The 22,894-nt window shown below is 48.8% G+C and overlaps 1 protein-coding gene across 1 annotated transcript in view; it reads right to left on the reverse strand.

The window, feature by feature from the left end:
- Nucleotides 1-22,894, reverse strand: part of PLCB1 (phospholipase C beta 1) — a 1,235,601-nt gene that overhangs the window by 669,171 nt on the left and 543,536 nt on the right. The window lies entirely within an intron of this gene.

Here is a 22,894-nt window from a genome sequence, read left to right on the forward strand (position 1 = left end):
CACCTGAACATCACATATACTGTATGTGGGCTTGTCGAGTACCTCATCCCATTTGGCGTTTACTCATACTCTCTAGTTTCCAAGGATGATAACCCACTAGACATTTGAAAATTCACCGCAAGAAGAGCATCAGTGAGTTTGGGCGCTGATTTTTTTAGTGAAAAAACTGGCTCACATTTAGAATTTTTGATCTAACCATGCCAGTATTTACTGAAACAGAAGAAAGAAGAAAAAATTTTGTGTGCGACAGTCAATTTCCTCTACTTCTAAGGCTGGTCTTACATTTGCGTTATCATTTTTAGTTTTCTGTTCCATCATAAGAACAGAAAAGTGAAAACAACAGAGTGCTTGAAGAACCTCATTGACTTATGATAGGGTCTGTTAGGTTTTGTCATTTCCCTATGTATTCCAGTAAATATGATGAAATCTACTTAAGAGACTGAGACTGGAGTCTCCACAGCCTAAGTTTGCATCTTGCACTGGCTCATAGTTCTTCAGGATGTCCTGGTATGCCGTGACTGAATTAAGAAGAGGAGCATGAGACCACCCAACTTCATAGTTGATAATATGCATATGGTACTTGGAATGAGATTAGTTTTCAGACATACAGTACAGACCAAAAGTTTGGACACACCTTCTCATTTAAAGATTTTTCTGTATTTTCATGACTATGAAAATTGTACATTCACACTGAAGGCATCAAAACTATGAATTAACACATGTGGAATTATATACTTAACAAAAAAGTGTGAAACAACTGAAAATATGTCTTATATTCTAGGTTCTTCAAAGTAGCCACCTTTTGCTTTGATGACTGCTTTGCACACTCTTGGCACCGGCACAACATACAGTTGGCTAGCAACTACCTGCCTGGAAGATCTTATGCCTAGAAGAAAAAAATAAAATAGTCCCAGATAATCCCATTAAGGGTCCAATTTCTCTCAATACAAATTCAATACAATACCATAACCTGCTAGCAAGCCTTTGGCAGAGTAATACACATCACAGCCACTGGGTGGCCACACAAAGACATAAATGGCAAAACATCTCCTGACTTGTGAAGATCTGAGGTTGTGGGTTGTAAATAATCACCTAGGCAGGTTAACGCTGCTGCAATATTTTATTCCCCACATCCATGGTAATACAACTCCAGGTAAATGGCCAAAATACAGTTCTCTCAGTCCTCAAGTTCCCAACCTGGAAACAGTAGTTCCACTGACTTTGTATCAGGCAATACTGTCTCCCAACTTTTGGTTGGCCCATAGATTTTCTACCTCCAGCCACTATAGTCTGTAGCCACAGTCCATGGTCCTCCAGATGTCAGATAAAATGATGGAAGCACAGGTATCCAGTAGCAACAGTCCTTTAAGAAAACTTAAATCCCAACGACATATTCCACAACTGTAGCATGTTCATCCAGCCCAGTCAGTACTAATCTCCAAGACTCCATATGCCATCGATCCTTCCATGGTCCAGATTCGATCCTACCCCTTCGACATCATTCCACCAACTCCTCACTAAACATGTGGCTTCTTTTCTCCTTCAATGGGACCAGCCCCCTGAATGGGCAAAACTGCTCTCACTCTCCCCCCCAAAACTAAGTGTGTATTAGTGGAGGTATTTTTCACAGGTCGAACCCATCACCTGAGTTTGCATGTGAGACTCCCTGTGGTGAAAGCTCCGCCAGATCTACTTTCAACACTCGCACAATGGGCCTAGACGCTATTTGAACAATTGTTAGAGGCTCCTAAGATTCTAATGAGATTACTGGAATGCTGGACACTTTACAGGTAAATTAGTGTACATAAAGTGACGAGCAAGCAGAACATTAATAAAACACAACAAGCAAATCTCTAATAAAACACAATAATAATATTAACAGAAACGGAGCTCCGTGCTGGAAAAGTCTCATAGTCTTAAGTAAGTGGGCAGCTCCTCAAATCAGAATTTTTCAAAATCAAGTTTTTTTTTCTTTTAAAAGTGATAATTTTGCATCTCTCATCCATATGTAGATCAAAGAGGAAACACAAGGAGGGACTTATCTGTATATGATAGTAGTAACATACTGCTGGTGCCAAATTACATATTTAGCTCTACTACATGGAGAAAATTGCACTTCTGCATTTGTTTAGGATCGCTTTTTCATACTTTCAGACTGTCATCTTTTTTCATAATCAATCTTTTAATAATTTACTGAAAGTAGGGCAGAGTATGTATTACAAAGAGGTGCGCTATTTCAATGTAGCAGAGAAATAGTTGAGTCATACTTGGAATGTCACAAAAGCACAAAGCTGCCAGAGCCGGATGCCAGCTTAGATTTCACATTCATGTCATCCTTGAGATCAAGCTTTGCGTGATACTGTGTCGCTGTGGAACTATTATGCCCCTCTGAGGAGCCTGTAAGTCTTTATCGCGGTTTTATATCAGTGTACAATAGATCGTTGGATGATTTTCTATGGCATTGTACAAAAAAGGCGAAGTTAATGAAAAAACATGAAAGAGACCTGGAAAAATGTCAACGTTTTTGCAAAAGCACTGAAGAAATTGAAAACTAAGCCATGCCTTTTCAATATACCTGGGGTGTAACTCTGCATTTCTGCAATTGTCCTATTTATCTGAATGGGGTCTGCAGAAGATCCGTGCAACACAGCACCATGCAACAAACAAAAAAAACAATCCCATATATGTGAACAAGCACATGGATTACTGCAAGCCCAACTCAAATTAACTTGACAATCACAGATGTTATTGCAAAAAATCTGCCATATGTGACTTTGACCCTAGCATCAATAATTGGCTTGATTTTGGGTTTGAGTTTGATTTTGTAGCAATGGCATGAGTTCTAAAGACTTGTCGCACACCATATCTGAGTGTTCCCCCTTCATAACAAGATTTTATATTTGACCCCTTCCTGTTACATGATATACTGTTACATCATGGTACAGGTGTATAGAGCGTGCTCAGGATCTGAACTCATTCCACATAAGGCGAATGCCGGCTGAGTTACACAACTGGCTTCCTCCTCTAATAGCAGCGATTGGAAGCAAAGTTAACCTCTAATCGCTGCTGTTCACCCCCTTAATGCCACTATCTATCTCTGAGAATAGCAATTGAGGCCCATGACACGATCACAAAGTAAAGGGCTGTCATTAAGGCCTACTAAAGCTTGGCTTCATAGAAGACTATACTGTTAGCTATATACTGCAATATAGTTGTATCTCAGTATAGGGAACAAGTGATCAGAAAATCACAGGTTCAAGTCCCCTAAGGGGACTAAAAAGAGTAAAATAAATAAATAATAATAAAAAAGTTTAGAAGAAACTACATTTTTAATCATCTTTCTTTTCTCCCATTAAAAATTGACATAAAGGAAACATATTTAGTATTGCCACGTCCCAAAAAACTAATAATTAATCAAAATATAAAATTATTTAATTTGTACTCATAAAGCAACAAAAAAGATTGAAACTGCAAAACTGTTTTTTGGACCACCAAAATTCTGTAAAAAGAAAGGGAAATGTGCTATGAACACAAAAATGATATCAATAAAAACATCAGTTATGGCTCTCCGAAAATAGCGACACATACCAATTTTTTTTTCCGGCATTTTTCTGATATTTTTTTCAGCTCTAAAATTAACAAAATAAACCTTATAAATTTGAGTTCATGCTTTGCCAGCTCACAGATTTCATAAGCACGAGGACTCTGTGGTTAGCACTGTAGCTTTACAGCGCTGGGGTTCTGGGTTCTAATCCCACAAAGGACAACATCTGTAAGGAGTTTGTATGCTCTCCCCGTATTTGCGTGGGTTTTCTCCGGGTTCTCCGGTTTCCTCCCACACTCCAAACACATACTAATAGGGAATGTAGATTGTTAGCCATAATGGGGACAGCGATGATGTCTGTAAAGTGCTGTGGAATTAATGGCGCTATTGTGGCACCCCAGGAGTCTGGATGCCACATTGGCATTGCCTCCCTCACAGGGGGTGATGTCATGCCTAGAAGCAAGGAGGGGTCCCCTTATCAGGTAACACCAGCATCCAACACATTTCACAGCTCCAGACCACAAGGGGACCTCCTCCCCTTTAAATTGGAGCCTGGAGGTGGGGTTAGAAAAAGTGAGTTGGAGGGAGAAAAGGGAGTTGGAGACAGGAGAGCGACGAGGGAGAATGTGGGGAAGGGAGCTGTGACCAAGCTCGTCCCAGAGAGAAGAGCAAGAAACAGGACACCGGAGTCCGTGGTTGTCTGGGTACTAAACTCCCGACAGCTAAATCCGGAGGGCAGGAGACTGCAGGTCTCCTGGCCCCACCAAACGCCCGGCAGCTGAGCAGCATCCTAGGGCCCAGCGCCGCCACGAAGGAGCGACACCTGAAAAGGGCTGAAGCTGCCTGCCGTACGGGCGAGTAATAGACAATTGCTCAGGAACGAGGGCCGGAGCATAGCTTTAAGCAGCAGGGCCAAAGAGGATAACGCAGAGGGAAGGCCTACAACTCCACCTGGCGAGGTGGATCCCCAAATTGCTTCTAGGCCGCCTGGATCTCCATCACCAGCTATTACCAGTGCCCCGGTCTGCTTCGTCAAACCTCAAGTAAAGAAAGAGGAAACCACTATTCATATGCTGTTTGGTCATTACCTAAGCCCTCAGCCCTGCACTACACTGTCCCTGCCGACAATATCTACCTTTTCAAATCTCCATATACTGCCCTGAAGCTTAGCTCTGCCCATGGAGAACTGAACCATCTTTGCTGCGTCACCATCAGCTCCAGTGGATCTGAACCGCAGCGGCGGCCCCATATAGCCACATACCACGGGTGGCGTCACGAACATTATCCCCAAATCTTTATTTCACCAATTGACTGTTCTTTATTTGACCACCCTGGGCCATGGACCGGGTCACTGCTGCCGTGACTACCCCGATATAGGACCGGCCCAGCTACCAAGTATCCCTTGGCCCCAGGGGGAGCGTCAACTTGGCGTCACAAACAGGATTCGAAGCCCGGTATAACCGGGTACTGTGTACCATAGACTTTGCTGAGCTGTATAATCACATCATTTGACGTCAGCGAAGGTAAAGCAGGAGGCCCCAATCCGGAATCGCCGGGTAAGCGATCCCTCTCGCCTGCAGAGCAGCAGACTGGTACACCAGCAGAAACCCAGGACCTGGCTGAGGTTCACTAGGGGGGGAGTAAGATACCCAATCTGGAAGAGGGATCCAGCTGCGGGCGCAGCCGATGCCACTGTAATGCATTTCTCCATGCTGTATATCCCAGGAGCGGCGTGGTTGCCCCAGTACTCAGGGGAGTCGCAAACCCTGAGCGAATTTGAGGAGAGACTGCACAGTTTGTTCCAAGTGTACCCCCTGTCTGAGGAGCAGAAAGTCAGCATCCTTATAGGCCAGCTAATCAGTGCAGCCCAGAGGGAGGTGAAGTCCTGACCGGACGGTGACAAAAGCACTGTTAAGCAAATTCTGGCCAGGTTGAAGGATATCTTTGACACCCGCACAGCAGTGGAGATTAAAATGAAGTTCTACGGGTGCAAACAAAGGGTGCAGGACAGTGTACGGGACTATGCTCTAAACCTGCAGGAGGCGCTGCGGTCAATTAAACAGGCACTCCCCGACAGTGTGCAAGACGAGGACAGATTGTTAACCGAACAGTTTATCAAGGGGCTCCTGTCTAACGCTCACCGGAAACAGCTGCCCATTATGGCTCTGCAAAACCCTGATCTGGACTTTGCGCAATTTAAAGACCGGGCCATCCGGGTGCTGCGAGAATCAACCCCAAGTGGCACAGCACCCCTCCGGCACCCAGCTATCACATACCACCAGGAGGCAGCGTCCTTTTCCTCGGCACCTGTGGAGGCTGACGCGCAGACCCTAGATAATGACCCCTCTGCAGACCTACGCCTTCAGGTCCAGGAGCTGACCAAAAGTGTGGCTACACTAACCAAAACCGTGCAGGCCATTCAAGTGTCTCCAAAGGAAAGAATCCAGCTGGCTTCCAGTCCAGATGACATCCCGTGGCGACGGTAGAGAAGAATTCCACCGACCAGAGGGAAAGACAGCGATCGCTACGACCAGAACGGACAACCCATCTGCCGCCGCTGTCAAAAGGCGGGGCACATCGCAAGATTCTGTGATTTAAACGAGCAACCCCAGGGGCAGAGGGTCAACCCCCAGGGGTAAGACGGCCAGGCCCACAAAGCTGGCGAGACAAGTACGTGGGAGGACAACCGGTCCTACCTGTCATGCTTGATGGCATCCCGATAAATGCGTTACTGGACACTGGTTCCCAGGTGACAACGATGCCATATATCCTTTTTTTTTTTGAAACAATACTGGGCTGATTCAACATCACCCGCAGTCCAGATGAACACTTTAACATCTCTGCCAGCAATGGTCAGCCCTTGCCTCAGGTGGGGTATAAAGAGGTGACCATAAAGGTTGGTCGAGTAGAATTGCCATCACAAGGGTTGATTATTGTAGATATTGATCACCGAGAAAGCCACCCTATGATAACCTTAGGCACCAATATGATAGAGAATTGTCTTGGGGAAATTATTGTTTTGTTGCAACAGGTCTCAGAGACTGCCAGTTCTAGTCAGCAGCGAGTTCTGCAGAAGGAGATCAAAGCCCTGATGCAGAGACAACAGGTAGAGCTGTCTGGTGGAGAAGTCGGCAGTGTCAGAGTGAGTGATCAATTCCCCATTGCAATGCCCCTTAGGAGTGAAATGTTAATATGGTGTCGGGCAGCAATAGGTCTCAGGGGTCAAGATTATCAGGCCCTGGTAGAACCCGTGTACTCTGAAAGTAGGCCCACCATCTTGACGGCCAGGGGGGTAGTCGATGTCCGCAAGGGGAGAGTACCGATATGCATCCTGAATTGTGGGGAGAATGAGGTCCAGTTACCCCGGTATGCCACCCTTACTAAGCTGTTCACTGTCAGTAACAAAGCAATAAAGGCAGTGGAACCCTTGCCTCCGTCCGAACAGGCGGAAGACAATGGCTCCAAGGGGCAGAAGGAGGATTGGTGTCAGAAGCTACAAGTAGGCACTGACTCCACCCCTTTGCACCAAAAGCATGGAATGTACCGGATGGTCCAAAAATATGAGCGAGTCTTTAGCACCACTAGACTTTGGGCAGGTAAAAGGGGTCCAACATCATATCCCCACAGGATATCATCCGCCCATTAAAGAGAGGTACCGGCCAGTACCCCCAGCTCACTATCAATGTGCCAAGGGAATGTTACGGAAGATGAAGGAGGCTGGGGTGATCAGAGACAGTTGTAGCCCCTGGGCAGCTCTATTAGTCCTCATTAAAAAGAAAGATGGTACAATGAGTGTTGATTATAGGCAAATTAACCGCATTACACATAAGGACACCTACCCATTACCCAGAATTGAGGAATCATTAGCTGCACTCAGATCCGCTAACTATTTCTCCACTTTAGATCTCACCAGTGGGTATTGGCAGGTTCCCGAGGTAGAGGCGGACAGAGAGAAGACCGCGTTTACGACACCAATTGGCCTCCTCGAGTTCAACTGCAAGCCATTCGGGCTCTGCAATGCCCCGGGAACATTCCAGCGGTTAATGGAGTGTGGCCTAGAACACAAAAACTTCAAAACCGTTCTGCTGTACCTAGACAACGTAATCATCTACTCAAAGACATACGAAGACCACCTAGAGCACCTGGCCAAGGTGTTCGAAGCCCTATCTGGTTTTGGCCTGAAAGTAAAGCCGTCCAAGTGCCACCTGTTGAAGCCCAAGGTGCAGTACCTAGGGCATGTGGTAAGCGCCGAAGGTGTAGCACCAGACCCTGAATGAGTCACCGTGATCAAGGACTGGCCAAGACCCTTCACTGTCAAGGAAGTGCGGCAGTTCCTCGGGCTGGTAGGCAACTACAGGAGATTCATCAAGGGTTTCACCAAGATAGCGGCACCCATGCAGAACCTCTTAGTGGGCCAGTCCAAAAAGGCCAAGAACCCGAAATCTCCGTTCGAGTGGGGTAAAAAAGAAGAAGAATCCTTCACTCGACTGAAGGTGGCTCTTACGGCAGACGAGGTCCTGGCCAACCCTTTATACTCTATACAGATGCCAGCAACGTGGGATTTGGAGCGGTGCCATCCCAGGCACAGCAGGGCAGAGAGAGAATGATTGCCTACGCCAGCAGGAAGCTCCATCCCACGGAAAGGAATCCCGACAACTAGAGTTCCTTTAAGTTGGAGTTTTTAGCCATAGTCTCGGCTGTAACAGAGAGCTTCAAACACTAACTGGCTTCAGCGAAGTTTACAATTTTCACAGACAATAATCCGCTGACCCACCTTGAAACGGCGAAGCTAGGTGCGCTGGAGCAGCGATGGATGGCCCGGCTGTCCAACTACGAGTTTACCATCAAGTATCGGGCGGGGCATAAAAACGCTAATGCTGATGCGCTGTCCAGGAAGCCCAACTTGCCAGCTGGGGGAGAAGACCCGGAACAGCTGGAGGAGATAGAGCTACCAGCTTTCCATCGTCACAGGGTGACCCATTGCTCCCACTGTGTGAGGGACAAGTGCTCCGCCAATAGAGAGGCCACGTTTAACCCACTGCCCCACCATGGATGGGCAGAAACGCAGAATAGCGACCTGGCTGTCCACCTAGCAAAGGAGTTGCTGACACAAGCTGACTCGCACCCTGGTCCTGATGCTCCACAGGAGACCCAACAGTTGTGGAAGGAGAAGGGCAAGCTGTTCATCTACAAGGGAAAGCTGTGTCAGAGGAGCATCAACTCCCGGACACACAAACTGGTCTGGCAGGTGGTAGGCCCGAAGCGGGATGTGCCAATGGTCTTAGAGGCGGACCATGATGGAGCAGGACACTTCGGGTGGAAGGAGTTGGAAGTCTTGCTACGTGAGCGATTCTACTGGGCTGGCATGAGGAAAGCAATAGGGAGATGGTGTCGAGAATGTGGTCCATGCAACCTGAGACGGAAAGACCGTGATAGCCAGAAGGCTCCCCTGCAGCCCATAATCACCAAACAACCACTTGAATTGGTAGCCTTGGACCACGTGAAGCTAACCCCAAGCCAGTCAGGCTATATCTACACTCTCACCATAGTAAACCACTACTCCCCGTTCCTGGTAGTAGTGCCAGTGAAGGATCAGACAGCTAAAACGGCAGCCAAAGCGTTTCAACAACACTTTTGTCACCCACACGGTTACACTGAACGAGTGCTTACCGACCAAGGCCCAGCCTTTGAAGCAGAAGTGTTTCAGGAATTCTGTAACTTGTACGGCTGCAAGAAAATAAGGACAACGCCGTATCATCCCCAGACCAACGGGTTGTGCAAGAAAATGAACCAAGTAGTAATAGACCTGTTGAAGACGTTGCCCCTTGAAGAATGTAGCCTGTAGCCAGAGAAGTTACTGGATTTGGTAGACCTATATAACCACATCCCGGTGAACTCCACCAACTGTACACCCGCCTACCTGATGAGGGCAAGACCTGGCAAGCTACCCATTGACTTAGACATGGGAGTTTTAACACCGGAGACGACATCACCAGGTGTAGATTGGGATACGGAGCGGCAGCAACAATACCGCAAGGTGCAAGAATGTGTAGAGAGAAGTTTGTCCCAGGCGAGACAGAGGCAGGAAAGAACTTATAATCAGCATGCACCTGCAGTTCCCTTGTCACCTGGAGAACAGCTACTCAAAAAGAAGAGACGAGTTCACAAATTAAACGATCAGTGGGAGGTTGAGCCATACACCGTCTTACCTTCCAATTTTGACAACACCAAGGTATGCCTCATCAGTAAAGATGGAGGAGAGACTTCGGCGGCAGTCTCAAGAGACCACCTGAAGATATGGCCTGATCAATTGAGACACCAAGAGGAAGACCAAAACAGCCCCCAGCACACAGAAAAGGTGGAAAAGACGGTTCAAACCATCCTTGGAGAATTTCCCCGGTCTTGGACGCAGTTGAACCAAGCAATCGTGGTACCTGTCCTGACCTTTGCGCAAGTAGCCTTACCGGAAGCCGCAGAGACTCCAGAACAGCTGGGAGACCAGGCAGCCCCAGCAACAGATGCCACAACCGCAATGGAACAAGTGAATCCACCCCCTGCTAGCGGTGAATCTGTCGTGCCTATGGTGAGTCAAAGAGGTCATAGAAGACTACCAAGCCTACCGGTGTTATGTCAGACTAACCATTGTGTAATCCATAGTGCTTAGTGCTCCCACCACACCAGCAGTAGACACTAGAGACCCGGGTAGGTCATTGGCAACAACTGTACTGCGTAGATCAACCCGTAGTACCAGAGGTCAGCTCCCTGCCCGTTATAGGGACTAAGGTGTAATAAAATAATAGTGTATAGTATATAATTGCAACCGTTAAGTATGAGAGCCTACAGAGACTTCCTGTAAGAACTTTTAAGCAATCGTGAGTGGATATAGTTATTATATTTATGGACAAATGGACCACAGGACTAGATGTGGTCAGAACAATGTTGAGTAAAGTTAATTGTTGTCCTTGAAAATAAACCGCGGGCATGGCCAAAAACCAGGCCCACCAACAGAGTGCCCTTAAGCCACGCCCAGGGACGATACACGAAGTGGGTTGAGGCGGTTCCCACCAACCAACCTTCAAGTACCGGGAAAAAGACAATTCCCGGATAGCGGCGTAAAGACTAAGCGTCGCAGTAACTGCTCCCAATTTTTGTTTGCTTTTTTGTTGTTCTGCAATTTTTGCCTTTCTGAAACTTTGTAAATTTTTTGGAATATAAATCGTTACTGTTGTTAATTGTTTAACTCTAAAAGGTGTCCTCAGTCCGGGAGTACTGAATTTAACTAGGGGGGAATGTGGCACCCCAGGAGTCCGGATGCCACATTGGCAATGCCTCCCTCACAGGGGGTGATGCCATGCCTAGAAGTAAGGAGGGGTCCCTTTATCAGGTAACACCACCATCCAACACATTTCACAGCTCCAGACCAGAAGGGAGAGCTCCTCCCCTTTAAATTGGAGCCTGGAAGCAGGGTTAGAAAAAGTGAGTTGGAGGGAGAAAAGGGAGTTGGAGACAGGAGAGTAACGAGAGAGAACCTGGGGAAGGGAGCTGTGACCAAGCTCGTCCCAGAGAGAAGCGCAAGAAACAGGACACCGGAGTCCGTGGTTGTTCGGGTACTAAACTCCCGACAGTTAAATCCGGAGGGCAGCAGACTGCAGGTCTCCTGGCCACACCAAACGCCTGGCGGCTCAGCAGCATCCTAGGGCCCAGCGCCGCCACAAAGGAGCGACACCTGAAAAGGGCTCGAGCTGCCTGCCATACGGGCGAGGAATAGACGATTACTCAGGAACGAGGGCCTGAGCATAGCTTTAAGCAGCAGGGCGAAAGAGGATAGCGCAGAGGGAAGGCCTACAACTCCACCTGGCGAAGTGGATCCCCAAATTGTTTCTAGGCCGCCCAGATCTCCATCACCAGCTATTACCAGTGTCCTGGTCTGCTCCGTCAAACCTCAAGTAAAGGTAAAGGAAACCGCTATTCATGTGTTGTCTGGTCATTATCTGCGCCCTCAGCCCTGCACTACACTGTCCCTGCTGACAACATCTACCTTTTCAAATCTCCATATACTGCCCTGGAGCTTAGCTCTGCCCGTGGAGAGGTGAACCATCTTTGCTGTGTCACCATCAGCTCCAGTGGATCTGCACTGCAGCGGCGGCCCCATATAGCCGCATACCACGGGTGGCGTCACGAACATTATCCAAAAATCTTTATTTCCCCAATTGACTGCTCTTTATTTGACCGCCCTGGGCCACGGACTGGGCACTGCTACCGTGACTATCCTGATATAGGACCGGCCCAGCTACCGAGTACCCCACCGCCCCAGGGGGCGCGTCACTATATTAGCGAGTAAAATAAATAAATAGATCCTCCCCTCCTCTCAAACGAACGGCCCCATTAGAATGTATAACAAACGGTAGAGTTCAGCACTCCAGTTTCAGAGCATAAAAACCTTACATATATTCCAAGAACATGGAACAATTATAACCATGATTAAGGCAGCGAGGTGGAAACGCGTTGGTTTCAATGCTGAAGATTGCTTTTCTACTTCTTCCATGTTCCCGGATTAAGGGTAAGGTTTTTATGGTCTGGAATATCGATTTAATCATACTGACGTGAAGAATATTGTTCCTAGATCATTTTCAACAGACACTGAACACCATAAAAACAGAACCTGAAAAACAATGAATGAAAGTCTTTTCACCATTTTACCGCACCTAGAATTTTCCCCATTATTCAGTACTTTATAGGGTAAAATGAATGGTGCCATTTAAAATTACAACTTATCCCACAGAAAGCAAGCCCTCATATGGCTATGTCAACATAAAAATGAAAAAAAAAAAAGATGGATGTTGAAAGATTGAGAGGAAAAATTGCAAAAGCTGTAATTTCTCAAGGTGGGAAGGGGTTAATGTTTGGGGATGTAAACAGCTACAAAAACGCTATTCCAATGTACACTATTTTCATAGTTTCTAGTATAGACCATTCTCTGTTAAAACTGCAATGCTTATTAAAATTGTTCCCCTGAAAACTAAGGTGCCTATATACATTACAGCAAGGTGGCGAATGTGCTGATTCAGGTGTATATAGCAGGTAATCTTATGTATAGGGTGACCCTCTGACTCCCCCGACAGATGATGTCTAGAAAATAGGTTGAACTTCAACATTCAATCCTTTCTTTTTCAGACAATATAGCCTGATGCAGAGCGGTTAACTCCCTAATCCCCATCAAAAAGTTATTCTTGGCTGAATGACTATTCCATCTGCAGATACTGAAGGTGTTTGGGCAACGTTCTATAATCTAGAAATGAGTATATAGAGAGATAGCTCGTACATTTCAGTCTGCAGTTCTTTCTGCATGTTTCATGTCTTTAGACCTTTGGCTTCTGAATTTAAAAGTGACCTCAGTTTTTCTCTATCACAACAACTTTTTAAGCTACTGGACACCCTCCCTTTGTCTCCAAAACCATGCAAAATGAACATACAATGGAAAATTATGCAAAAAATAACCTGAATGTAATGTTTATGTAAAGCAATTTTCTTCATCCAGGATATGTTGTTACTGTAAGTCAAATTGTGTACAAGTGTGGCAACCCAGGCCTGGTTGCCACAAATGTGATTAATCTGCATCTGAGAGCAGGAGGGAGGTTCTCTGGTTAGGGACAATTAGCATGCAGCACCTCCTGTCCCAGGCCAGTAGGGGGAGCTGGCTGCCCTATGAAAGCTGGAACTGGGGCAGGGTTAGAGAGACCAGAACCCACTTCTGAAGTGACCAGAAGGGTTTCTTAGAGGAAGGGACAGGTCAGCAGCAGCTGAGGAGTCCGTGAGGCAGAAGAGAGACTGCAAGCCAGGGACAGAGGCGATGAGAGCCGGTCCTGGCAGAGAATCAATCTAACCGGACATTGGGGTCCGAGGCTGTCCGGGTTATCATTCCCAGCAGCAAAGAACCAATCCGCGAGGGATTTCAGGTCCCTTGGCCTAAGAAGCCTGTAGGCTCCGCCACACAGAGGGACCAGTACAGCGAGGAGGAAGCAAAAGGTCCCTAAGGCCCGAGTCGCAAGCCATACAGGCGAGAAGTACACGGCAAGCTCAGGGACATGGGCTATTACACCACGAAGAGGGGGGTAGTCAGAAAGAGCATAGAGAGAACGGTAGGCCTACACACTCACCCTGACCAGTGGGGCTCCCCCGAATGCTCTCAGACACCCAGGCCCATTGCTAACCGGTACTACTGTTGGGTCATTAATAACATCTACAATAAAGACCCAGAAATGTTTTGAAACTGGCTCTGAACTTTTACTATTGCGGCCACACTCCTCCCGTGGGGAGTTATCCTACCCTTGAGCTGCACACCAACACCAGCCTCAGCGGTCTGCCTAGCAGCGGCGGTTATCCCTGACCGCCATCCACGGGTGGCGTAGTCGGACATTCACAAATCTATAAATAGGCTGCTACAACATTGGTCTGACCACCTTGAGCCACGGGACCGGGTTGCCACTACTACCCCCATCAGCACCGTACACCAGAAGACCCGGTTTCGAGTACCCCATGGCCCAGGGGGTGAGTCAGCTTAGGCGTAGTCAGCAGGATTGTGACCAACCCGCCACAAATGGGGTATTGCGTGCCTGAAAAGACTTTATATTTACCTGAGTGAAGTTTTCCGCCATTCGGGGCCGTTTCCCGCCAAAAGGCGCCATCTTCGGGACGCCGCGCAGGAAGAAGAGGGGCGTGGACACCAAAACCGCGCGAGACCTGAAGCCCCACCCTACGTCCAGACGCTGCGCAAGGTCCTGGAAGGAGATCCCGCGGACGCCGACGTCATCACCCCGCGACGCAAGGTCCTCACCCAGAGCATCGCGAGCGGAGCCGCAGCCTACAGAAGAGGATCGTCGGAAGGTAGGCCACGGTTAACTAGGGGGGAGGAAGATGTCGGAAGCAGAGGGACCCTCTACCACCAGAGTAGCCGCTGCAGCTGTGATGCCGTTTTCCATGCCCTATATCCCCGGAGCGGCCTGGCTGCCACAGTATGCCGGCGAGTCGCATACCTTGAGCGACTTTAAAGAAAGGCTGTATAGCTTGTTCAAAGTTTATCCCCTGACAGAAGAACAGAAAGTAAGCATACTGATAGGGCAGTTAACTGGTGCGGCCCAGCGGGAGGTAAAGTCTTGGACAGCTGAGGAGAAAATGACTGTAAAGGGGGTTCTGGCCCGTCTACGGGCCAGAACCCAGCTGCGCCTCATGGCCCTACAGAACCCCGATTTGACTTTTGCACAGTTTAAAGATAGGGCCATCCGGGTGCTCCGAGAACCCGCACCAGGTGGCGCTGTAGCTTCCCGGCGCCCTGCCATCACTTACCACCAGGAGGCGGCGCCCTACCCTGCAGACCTTGTGGGGGCTGATGCGCAGGCCCTAAACCCATCCCCGCCTGCAAACCTGCACCATCAGGTCCAAGAACTAACAAAGAGTGTTGCTGCATTGACCAGGACTGTACAGTCGTTACAGATGGACCCGTCAGGACCAATCAAGCTGGCTTCCAGTCCGGAGGATGTCCCGTGGCATCGACAGAGGAGGATCCCGTCATTCAGAGGGAGGCCCACAGACTGCTACGCTGAGGATGGACAGCCGATTTGCAGCCGTTGCAACCAGCCAGGACACATAGCCAGGTACTGTACTTTAAACGGGTCCGACCTGGGGCAGAGGGCCAACCCCCAGGCATAAGGTCACCAGGCCCATCTAATTGGCGCGATAAGTACATGGGGGACGCCCGGTTTTACCCATAGTGCTGGACGGTATCCCCATGAGTGCACTGCTGGACACCGGGTCCCAAGTGACTACCATCCCCTATGTACTTTTCAAGCAGTACTGGAGTGACACTGATATAACCCGTTATCCAGACAAAGACTTGAGCATCATCGCCAGCAATGGCCAACCCGTGCTGCAGGTGGGGTTCAAAGAGGTGACCATCAAGATTGGTAAAGTTGAACTGCCGGCACAGGGGATGATTATTGTGGACATTGACCGTCGTGAAAGTCACCCTAAAATAACTTGACGTGATTGAAAATTGTCTTTCAGAGATAATTGTAATTTTACAGCAGGTAGCGATGAATGCTAGCTCCAGCCAACAGAGGGTCCTCCAGAAAGAGATAAGAGCCCTGATGAGACGGCAACAAGTAGAACTGTCTGGTGGTGAGATCGGTAGCGTGAGGATGAGCGACCCGTTCCCCATTGCCATGCCTCCCAAAAGTGAAATGATGATCTGGTGTCGGACTGCAATCGGGTTAAGAGGAAGAGACTACCAGGCCATGGTAGAACCCGTGTACTCAGACAGCAGGCCCACCATTTTGACAGCCCGGGGGGTGGTTGATGTCCACCATGGGAGGGTGCCCGTCCGCATCTTAAACATTGGGGAAAGGGAAGTACTGTAACATACCTGGCGGCGTCCTTGCATAGTGGTCCATCTCCCACTGTGCAAGAGCGCGCACTTGATTTCCAGTCCAGACTGCCACTCTGGCTTCTTTCCATACTGTCTGCTTTGCTCTGCGCTGGCTGCATAGGGCGACGCCAGCTGAACTTCCTGTTTCTTGTAGCTGCTGCAGACACACCCCTAATGCGTCCTCAGCCTATTGCTGTCTGTCACCCGGTATTTAAACCAACTCCTCCTTGGAATCCATGCCTGAGCATCTTGTTCTGTCAGTTGGCTTCTTGTCACTGATGTGCCAGGTCCTGTCTATGTTTCCTGCCTTGCGGTATCAGTTCCCGTGTCTGAACTGTGTCCTGTCTGTGCTCTCTAGCCAGCTGTCTTTCTGCCTTTCCTGGAGGCTGTAATTCCAGGCCCGTGTGAACACGCTCTCTGCCTGTTCCTTCTGCCCTCTAGGGGCCGCATACCTAGATCTGTTGTCTGTGTCTTTTCCCAGTGGCAGTTCCTGCCCTAACTTTCTTCCAGCCTGTTTCCCGTTTCTCTCTACGCCCATATCTTCCCTTTTTCGGCAGAGTCTGAACTCTTACCTGAGTTTGTGGTCCACTCGCTACTTCACTGCAAGTACCCTGTGGGTATCTGGTTCTGCCTTCCCCTTCCTGCCTGTTCCATGTAAACAGAGCCCTGTCCCCTCTGCTCTGCCTTGCTCGCCGCTCCGGCGGTTTCTGCCGGCACTGCCTTGCTCGCCGCTCCGGCGGTTTCTGCCCGCTCTGCCTTGTTCGCCGCTCCGGCGGTTTCTGCCCGCTCTGCCTTGTTCGCCGCTCCAGCGGTTTCTGCCCGCTCTGTCTTGTTCGCCGCTCCGGAGGTTCTTGCCTGCTCTGCCTTGCTCACCGCTCCGGCGGTTCTTGCCTGCTCTGCCTTGCTCACCGCTCCGGCGGTTCTTGCCTGCTCTGCCTTGCTCACCGCTCTGGCGGTTCTTGCCTGCTCTGCCTTGCTCACCGCTCCGGCGGTTCTTGCCTGCTCTGCCTTGCTCTCTGCTCCGGCGGTTCTTGCCTGCTCTGCCTTGCTCACTGCTCCGGCAGTCTCGCTCTGCTCTGACCCTTTGCTCACTGCTCCGGTAGTCTCGCTCTGCTCGGACCCTTTGCTCACTGCTCCGGCATTCTCGCTCTGCTCTGACCCTTTGCTCCCTGCTCCGGCAGTCTCGCTCTGCTCTGACCCTTTGCTCACTGCTCCGGCAGTCTCGCTCTGCTCTGACCCTTTGCTCACTGCTCCGGCAGTCTTGCTCTGCCCTGACCCTTTGCTCACTGCTCCGGCAGCCTCGCTCTGCTCTGACCCTTTGCTCACTGCTCCGGCAGTCTCGCTCTGCTCGGACCCTTTGCTCACTGCTCTGGCAGTCTCGCTCTGCTCTGACCCTTTGCTCACTGCTTCGGCAGTCTCGTCCTGCTCCACTCTTGCTCACCGCTCCAGGCGGCCTCGTCCTGCTCTACTCTCGCTCACCACTCCAGGCGGTCTCGTCTTGCTCCGCTCTTGCTCGCCGCTCCGGGCAGCCTCACTCTGCTGTGTTTGTCCACCGCATCTGCGGTTCTGTTCCTGAGTCCCAGTCTGTACTGGGTCCTATCCACTCTGTGCTCCAACCTGTCGTACCTGCCAGTACCTCCCTGCCTGCATACCAGTCGTGCTTACCAGCATCCACCTGCCTGCATACCGGCCGTACCTGTCAGTACCTCCCTGTTTGCATACCAGTCGTGCTTGCCAGCATCCACCCGTCTGCATACCAGCCGTGTCTGCCTATATCCACCCGTCTGTGTGCCAGCCTAACCTGCCTATTCCTGTATTCCCCGGTGTGGGTCAACAGCCGTGTCCGGGGTCTGACCTGGAGTAGCACCTGTTCCCTCTGCTTGGTTCCTCCTTGGTGCACTGGCGTCGTATGCCGTCGTGCGACCTTGGTCGGAGCGGGTGGATACTTGGTTACGCCCCTCCAGGCATTCACTCTCCGGTACGGTCCAGTGGAATCACTACACATACACGCACACGCCAGTCATTCCAGGCGCGTGCATTACAAGTACACTTGCCCCGGTACGCTACACTAGCCAAATTGTTTGCTGTCGAACACAATGCTCTCAGGGTCGTGGAACCCTTGCCTCCATCTCCCCCGGTGGAGGATAATGGCTCCCAGAAACACAAGGAGGACTGGTGCCAGAAACTCCATGTGGGTGCTGACTCCACTCCCCTGCACCAAAAACAAGGAGTCTACCGGGTGGTTCAAGAGTACGAGAGAATCTTTAGTAAGCACCCGCTAGACTTCGGCAGAGTAAAAGGGGTAGAACACCACATCCCCACAGGGAGCCACCCACCAATAAAAGAGAGATACAGACCTGTACCCCCCGCACACTATCAGAACGCAAAGGGCATGCTGAGAGAAATGAAAGAAGCCGGGGTCATTAGAGACAGCTGTAGCCCCTGGGTAGCTCCGTTAGTTCTGGTAAAAAATAAAGATGGTACCATGAGAATGTGCGTGGATTATAGAAAGGTTAATCGTATTACCCATAAAGACGCGTACCCGCTGCCTAGGATAGAGGAGTCTTTAGCCGCACTAAAATCGGCTAGTTTCAGTGAATTCAACTGTATGCCGTTCGGGCTCTGCAACGCACCAGGGACCTTCTAGAGGTTGATGGAATGCTGCCTAGGACACAAAAATTTTGAAACGGTCCTACTCTACTTGGACGATGTTATTGTCTATTCAAAGACTTATGAGGACCATCTAAAACACCTGGCAGAGGTGTTCAAGGCCCTGGCAGGCTTTGGCATGAAAGTGAAACCATCCAAGTGCCATCTGTTAAAGCCGAAGGTACAGTACCTGGGACACGTGGTGAGTAGTGTTGAGCGATACCTTCCGATATCAGGAAATATCGTATCGGATTGGATCGGACCGATACTCAAAAAGTATCGGATATCGCCGATTCCGATACCGGAAACCAATGCAAGTCAATGGGACACTAATATCGGAATGAAAATAAACCCTTTCTTTCCTTGTAGGTTAATTCTACATGAAGTAAAACAACTAAGAATAATGTAGAATGTATGCGAAAAGCCGGCAATTCATCAGCGCATACACCGGTACCCGACAATTTACAACAGAAAGAATAGAGCTTCACACATAGATTAGATAGATAGAAACATGTCAGTAACATATATATGAAGTACAGTGACAGTATTGGTTACTGTACTTGTCATTTAGTGTAAAGGATTTATTTAAAAAAATAATAGTGTTTTCGTGCACCGTCTCTTTAAAAAAGCCGGCCGGCAATTCAGCAGCGGTACCTGACAATTTAGAATAGAAGGAATAGAGAATCATACATAGATTAGATAGATAGAAACATGTCAGTCACATATATATGAAGTACAGTGACAGTGTTGATTACTGTACTTGTCATTTAGTGTTAAAATAAAGGATTTATTTTAAAAAAAATTGGCGTGGGGTTCCCCTTAATTTTAGTCTCTAGCGGAGGTTAAGCAGACAGCTGGGGCAGATGTTTGAAGCCTGGGAAGGGGGTAATACCCACGGAGCTTCCCAGGCTACTAATATCAGCCCCCAGCTGAATACCTAGCCTTTACTAGCTATTAAAATGGGGGACCCCCCCAAAAAAATGACGTGGGGTCCCCCCTATTTTAATAGCTAGCAAAGGCTAGGCAGACTGCTGGGGGCTGATATTAATAGCCCAGGAAGGGAGCCATGAATATTGGCCCCCTCCCAGGCTAGAAACACCAGCCGTCAGCCGCCCCAGAAATGGCGCATTCATAGGATGCGCCAATTCTGGCACTTAGCCTCGCTCTTCCACGCTGCCCTGGTGCGGTGGCAGGGGGTAATAGGGTTGGGGTTGATGTCAGCTTATAATGCCAGCTGACATTAAGCCCAGGTTAGTAATGGAGAGGCGTCTATAAGACACCCCCATTACTAACCCCATAGTGAAAGTTAAAAAAAAAACACAAACACCTAGAATAAAGTCCTTTAATTGAAATAAACACACAATTCTTTATTGTTCTAAATTAAACCATACTTACCGTCACGCCCATTCCAGCTGAAGCCAACGATCTCCTGCAATAAAAGAAAAATAATAAAGCAACCTCATCCTTACCTTTCCATGGTTCCCACGACGGCTCCAGCTCTGCTACATCGAGATGACAGGCTGGACTGCAGCAGAACGCTGCCATCCAGCCTGTCATCCCGCAGACACTGAGAAGCGCAGGTTTGCTTGCGCTCCTCAGTGTCTCTCTGTGACGGCATCCAGATGAGCCGACAATGAACTCGGCTCACCTCATGCACGTCACTGACAGCGTGGGAGAATTCTCACGCTGAAGCGCTGAGTGCAGGAGAATTTCCCCACGATGTCAGTGACGTGCATGAGGTGTGCTCATGTCCAATGAACTCAGCTCACTTCATGCACGTCTCTGACAGCGTGGGAGAAATCTCACGCTGAAGCGCTGAGTGCAGGAGAATTTTCCCACGCTGTCAGTGACGTGCATGAGGTGAGCTGAGTTCATTGGACATGAACTCGGCTCATCTTTATGCCGTCACAGAGAGACACTGAGGAGCGCAAGCATGCCTGCGCTTCTCAGTGTCTGCGGGATGACAGGCTGGATGGCAGCGTTCTGCTGCGGTCCAGCCTGTCATCTCGATGTAGCAGAGCTGAAGCTGTCGTGGGATCCATGGGAAGGTAAGGATGAGGTTGGTTTATTATTTTTCTTTTATTGCAGGAGATCGTTGGCTTCAGCTGGAATGGGCGTGACGGTAAGTATAGTTTAATTTAGAACAATAAAGAATTGTGTCTTTATTTCAATTAAAGGACTTTATTCTGGGTGTTGTGTTTTTTTTAAATACTTTACTAGAAATTCATGGTGGTCATGTCTAATATTGGCGTGACCCCATGAATTTCGGGCTTAGGGCCAGCTGATAATGCCAAGCTGGCCTTAACCCCTTTATTACCCAGTGAGCCACCGCACCAGGGCCCTGGATGAGTTGGGTACAGCGCCAGAAGATGGCGCTTCTATGAACGCGCCATTTTCTGGGGCGGCTGCGGACTGCAATTTGCAGCGGGTGGGGCCCAGAAAGCTTGGGCCTCCCTGCGCTGCAGATTCCAGCCCCCAGCTGCCTAGTTGTACCTGGCTGGACACAAAAATAGGGCGAAGCCCCACGTAGTTTTTTTTAAAATTATTTCATGAAATTCATGAAATAATTAAGAAAAAAAGGGCTTCCCTATATTGTTGTGTCTGGCCAGGTACAAATAGGCAGCTGGTGGTTGGGGGCAGCCCGTTCCTGCCTGCTGTACCTGGCTGGACACAAAAATAGGGCGAAGCCCCACGTATTTTTTTTTTAAATTATTTCATGAAATTCATGAAATAATTAAAAAAAAAAGGGCTTCCCTATATTGTTGTGTCCGGCCAGGTACAAATAGGCAGCTCGTGGTTGGGGGCAGCCCGTTCCTGCCTGCTGTACCTGGCTGGACCCAAATATAGTGCGAAGCGCCACGTCAATTTTTTTTAATTATTTCATGAAATAATTTTTTAAAAAAAGGGCTTCCCTATATTGTTGTGTCCGGCCAGGTACAAATAGGCAGCTGGTGGTTGGGGGCAGCCCGTTCCTGCCTGCTGTACCTGGCTGGACACAAATATAGGACGCAGCCCCACATCAATTTTTTTTTAATTATTTCATGAATTTCCTGAAATAATTAAAAAAAAATTGACGTGGGGCTTTGCACTATATTTGTGTCCAGCCAGGTACAGCAGGCAGGAACGGGTTGCCCCCAACCACCAGCTGCCTATTTTTACCTGGCCGGACACAACAATATAGGGAATCCCTTTTTTTCTTTATTATTTCATGAATTTCATGAAATAATTAAAAAAAAAATACGTGGAGCTTCTCCCTATTTTTGTGTCCAGCCAGGTACAACTAGGCAGCTGGGGGCTGGAATCTGCAGCGCAGGGAGACCCAAGCTTTCTGGGCCCCCCCCCGCTGCAAATTGCAGTCCGCAGCCACCCCGGAAAATGGCGCGTTCATAGAAGCTGGATGCTGTACCTGGCTGGCATACAAAAATATAGCAAAGCCCACGTCAAAATTTTTGGGAAAAATTAATTAAAAAATAAATAATAATTTAGGGACTGCATCTTTATTAACTCCTCAAATGTCATTTAGTGTTAAAATAAAGGATTTATTTAAAAAAAAAATTGGCGTGGGATCCCCCATAATTTTAGTCTCTAGCGGAGGTTAAGCAGACGGCTGGGGCAGATGTTTGAAGCCTGGGAAGGGGGTAATACCCACGGAGCTTCCCAGACTACTAATATCAGCCCCCAGCTGAATACCTAGCCTTTACTAGCTATTAAAATGGGGAACCCCCCCAAAAAAATGACGTGGGGTCCCCCCTATTTTAATAGCTAGCAAAGGCTAGGCAGACAGCTGGGGGCTGATATTAATAGCCCAGGAAGGGTGCCATGAATATTGGCCCCCTCCCAGGCTAGAAACACCAGCCGTCAGCCGCCCCAGAAATGACGCATCCATAGGATGCGCCAATTCTGGCACTTAGCCTCGCTCTTCCACGCTGCCCTGGTGCGGTGGCAGGGGGTAATGGGGCTGGGGTTCATGTCAGCGCCAGCTGCCATGAAGCCCAGGTTAGTAATGATGGGCGTCTATAAGACACCCCCATTACTAACCTACAAAGTGTTAAAAAGAAAACACACACTACACCCAGAAAAAAATAATTTATTTGAAATAAAACACACCATTTTATTTAATTCTTAGTTTACTAAAAAAAAATAGTTACCTTTCCACGTTCCTGCGCTGATCTCCCATGCACAGCTGTCACATCTGGAGATGGTGACAGCTGTGCATGGCTGCTGTAAGCTCACACTGCCGGGAACACGTCCGCTCCCGGCAGCGGGAGCCACTGACTGAG

The sequence above is a fragment of the Phyllobates terribilis genome, unplaced genomic scaffold (genome assembly GCF_046119375.1).
Source record: "Phyllobates terribilis strain yellow unplaced genomic scaffold, ASM4611937v1 Scaffold_3__8_contigs__length_932513732, whole genome shotgun sequence".
Lineage (NCBI taxonomy): Eukaryota > Metazoa > Chordata > Amphibia > Anura > Dendrobatidae > Phyllobates > Phyllobates terribilis.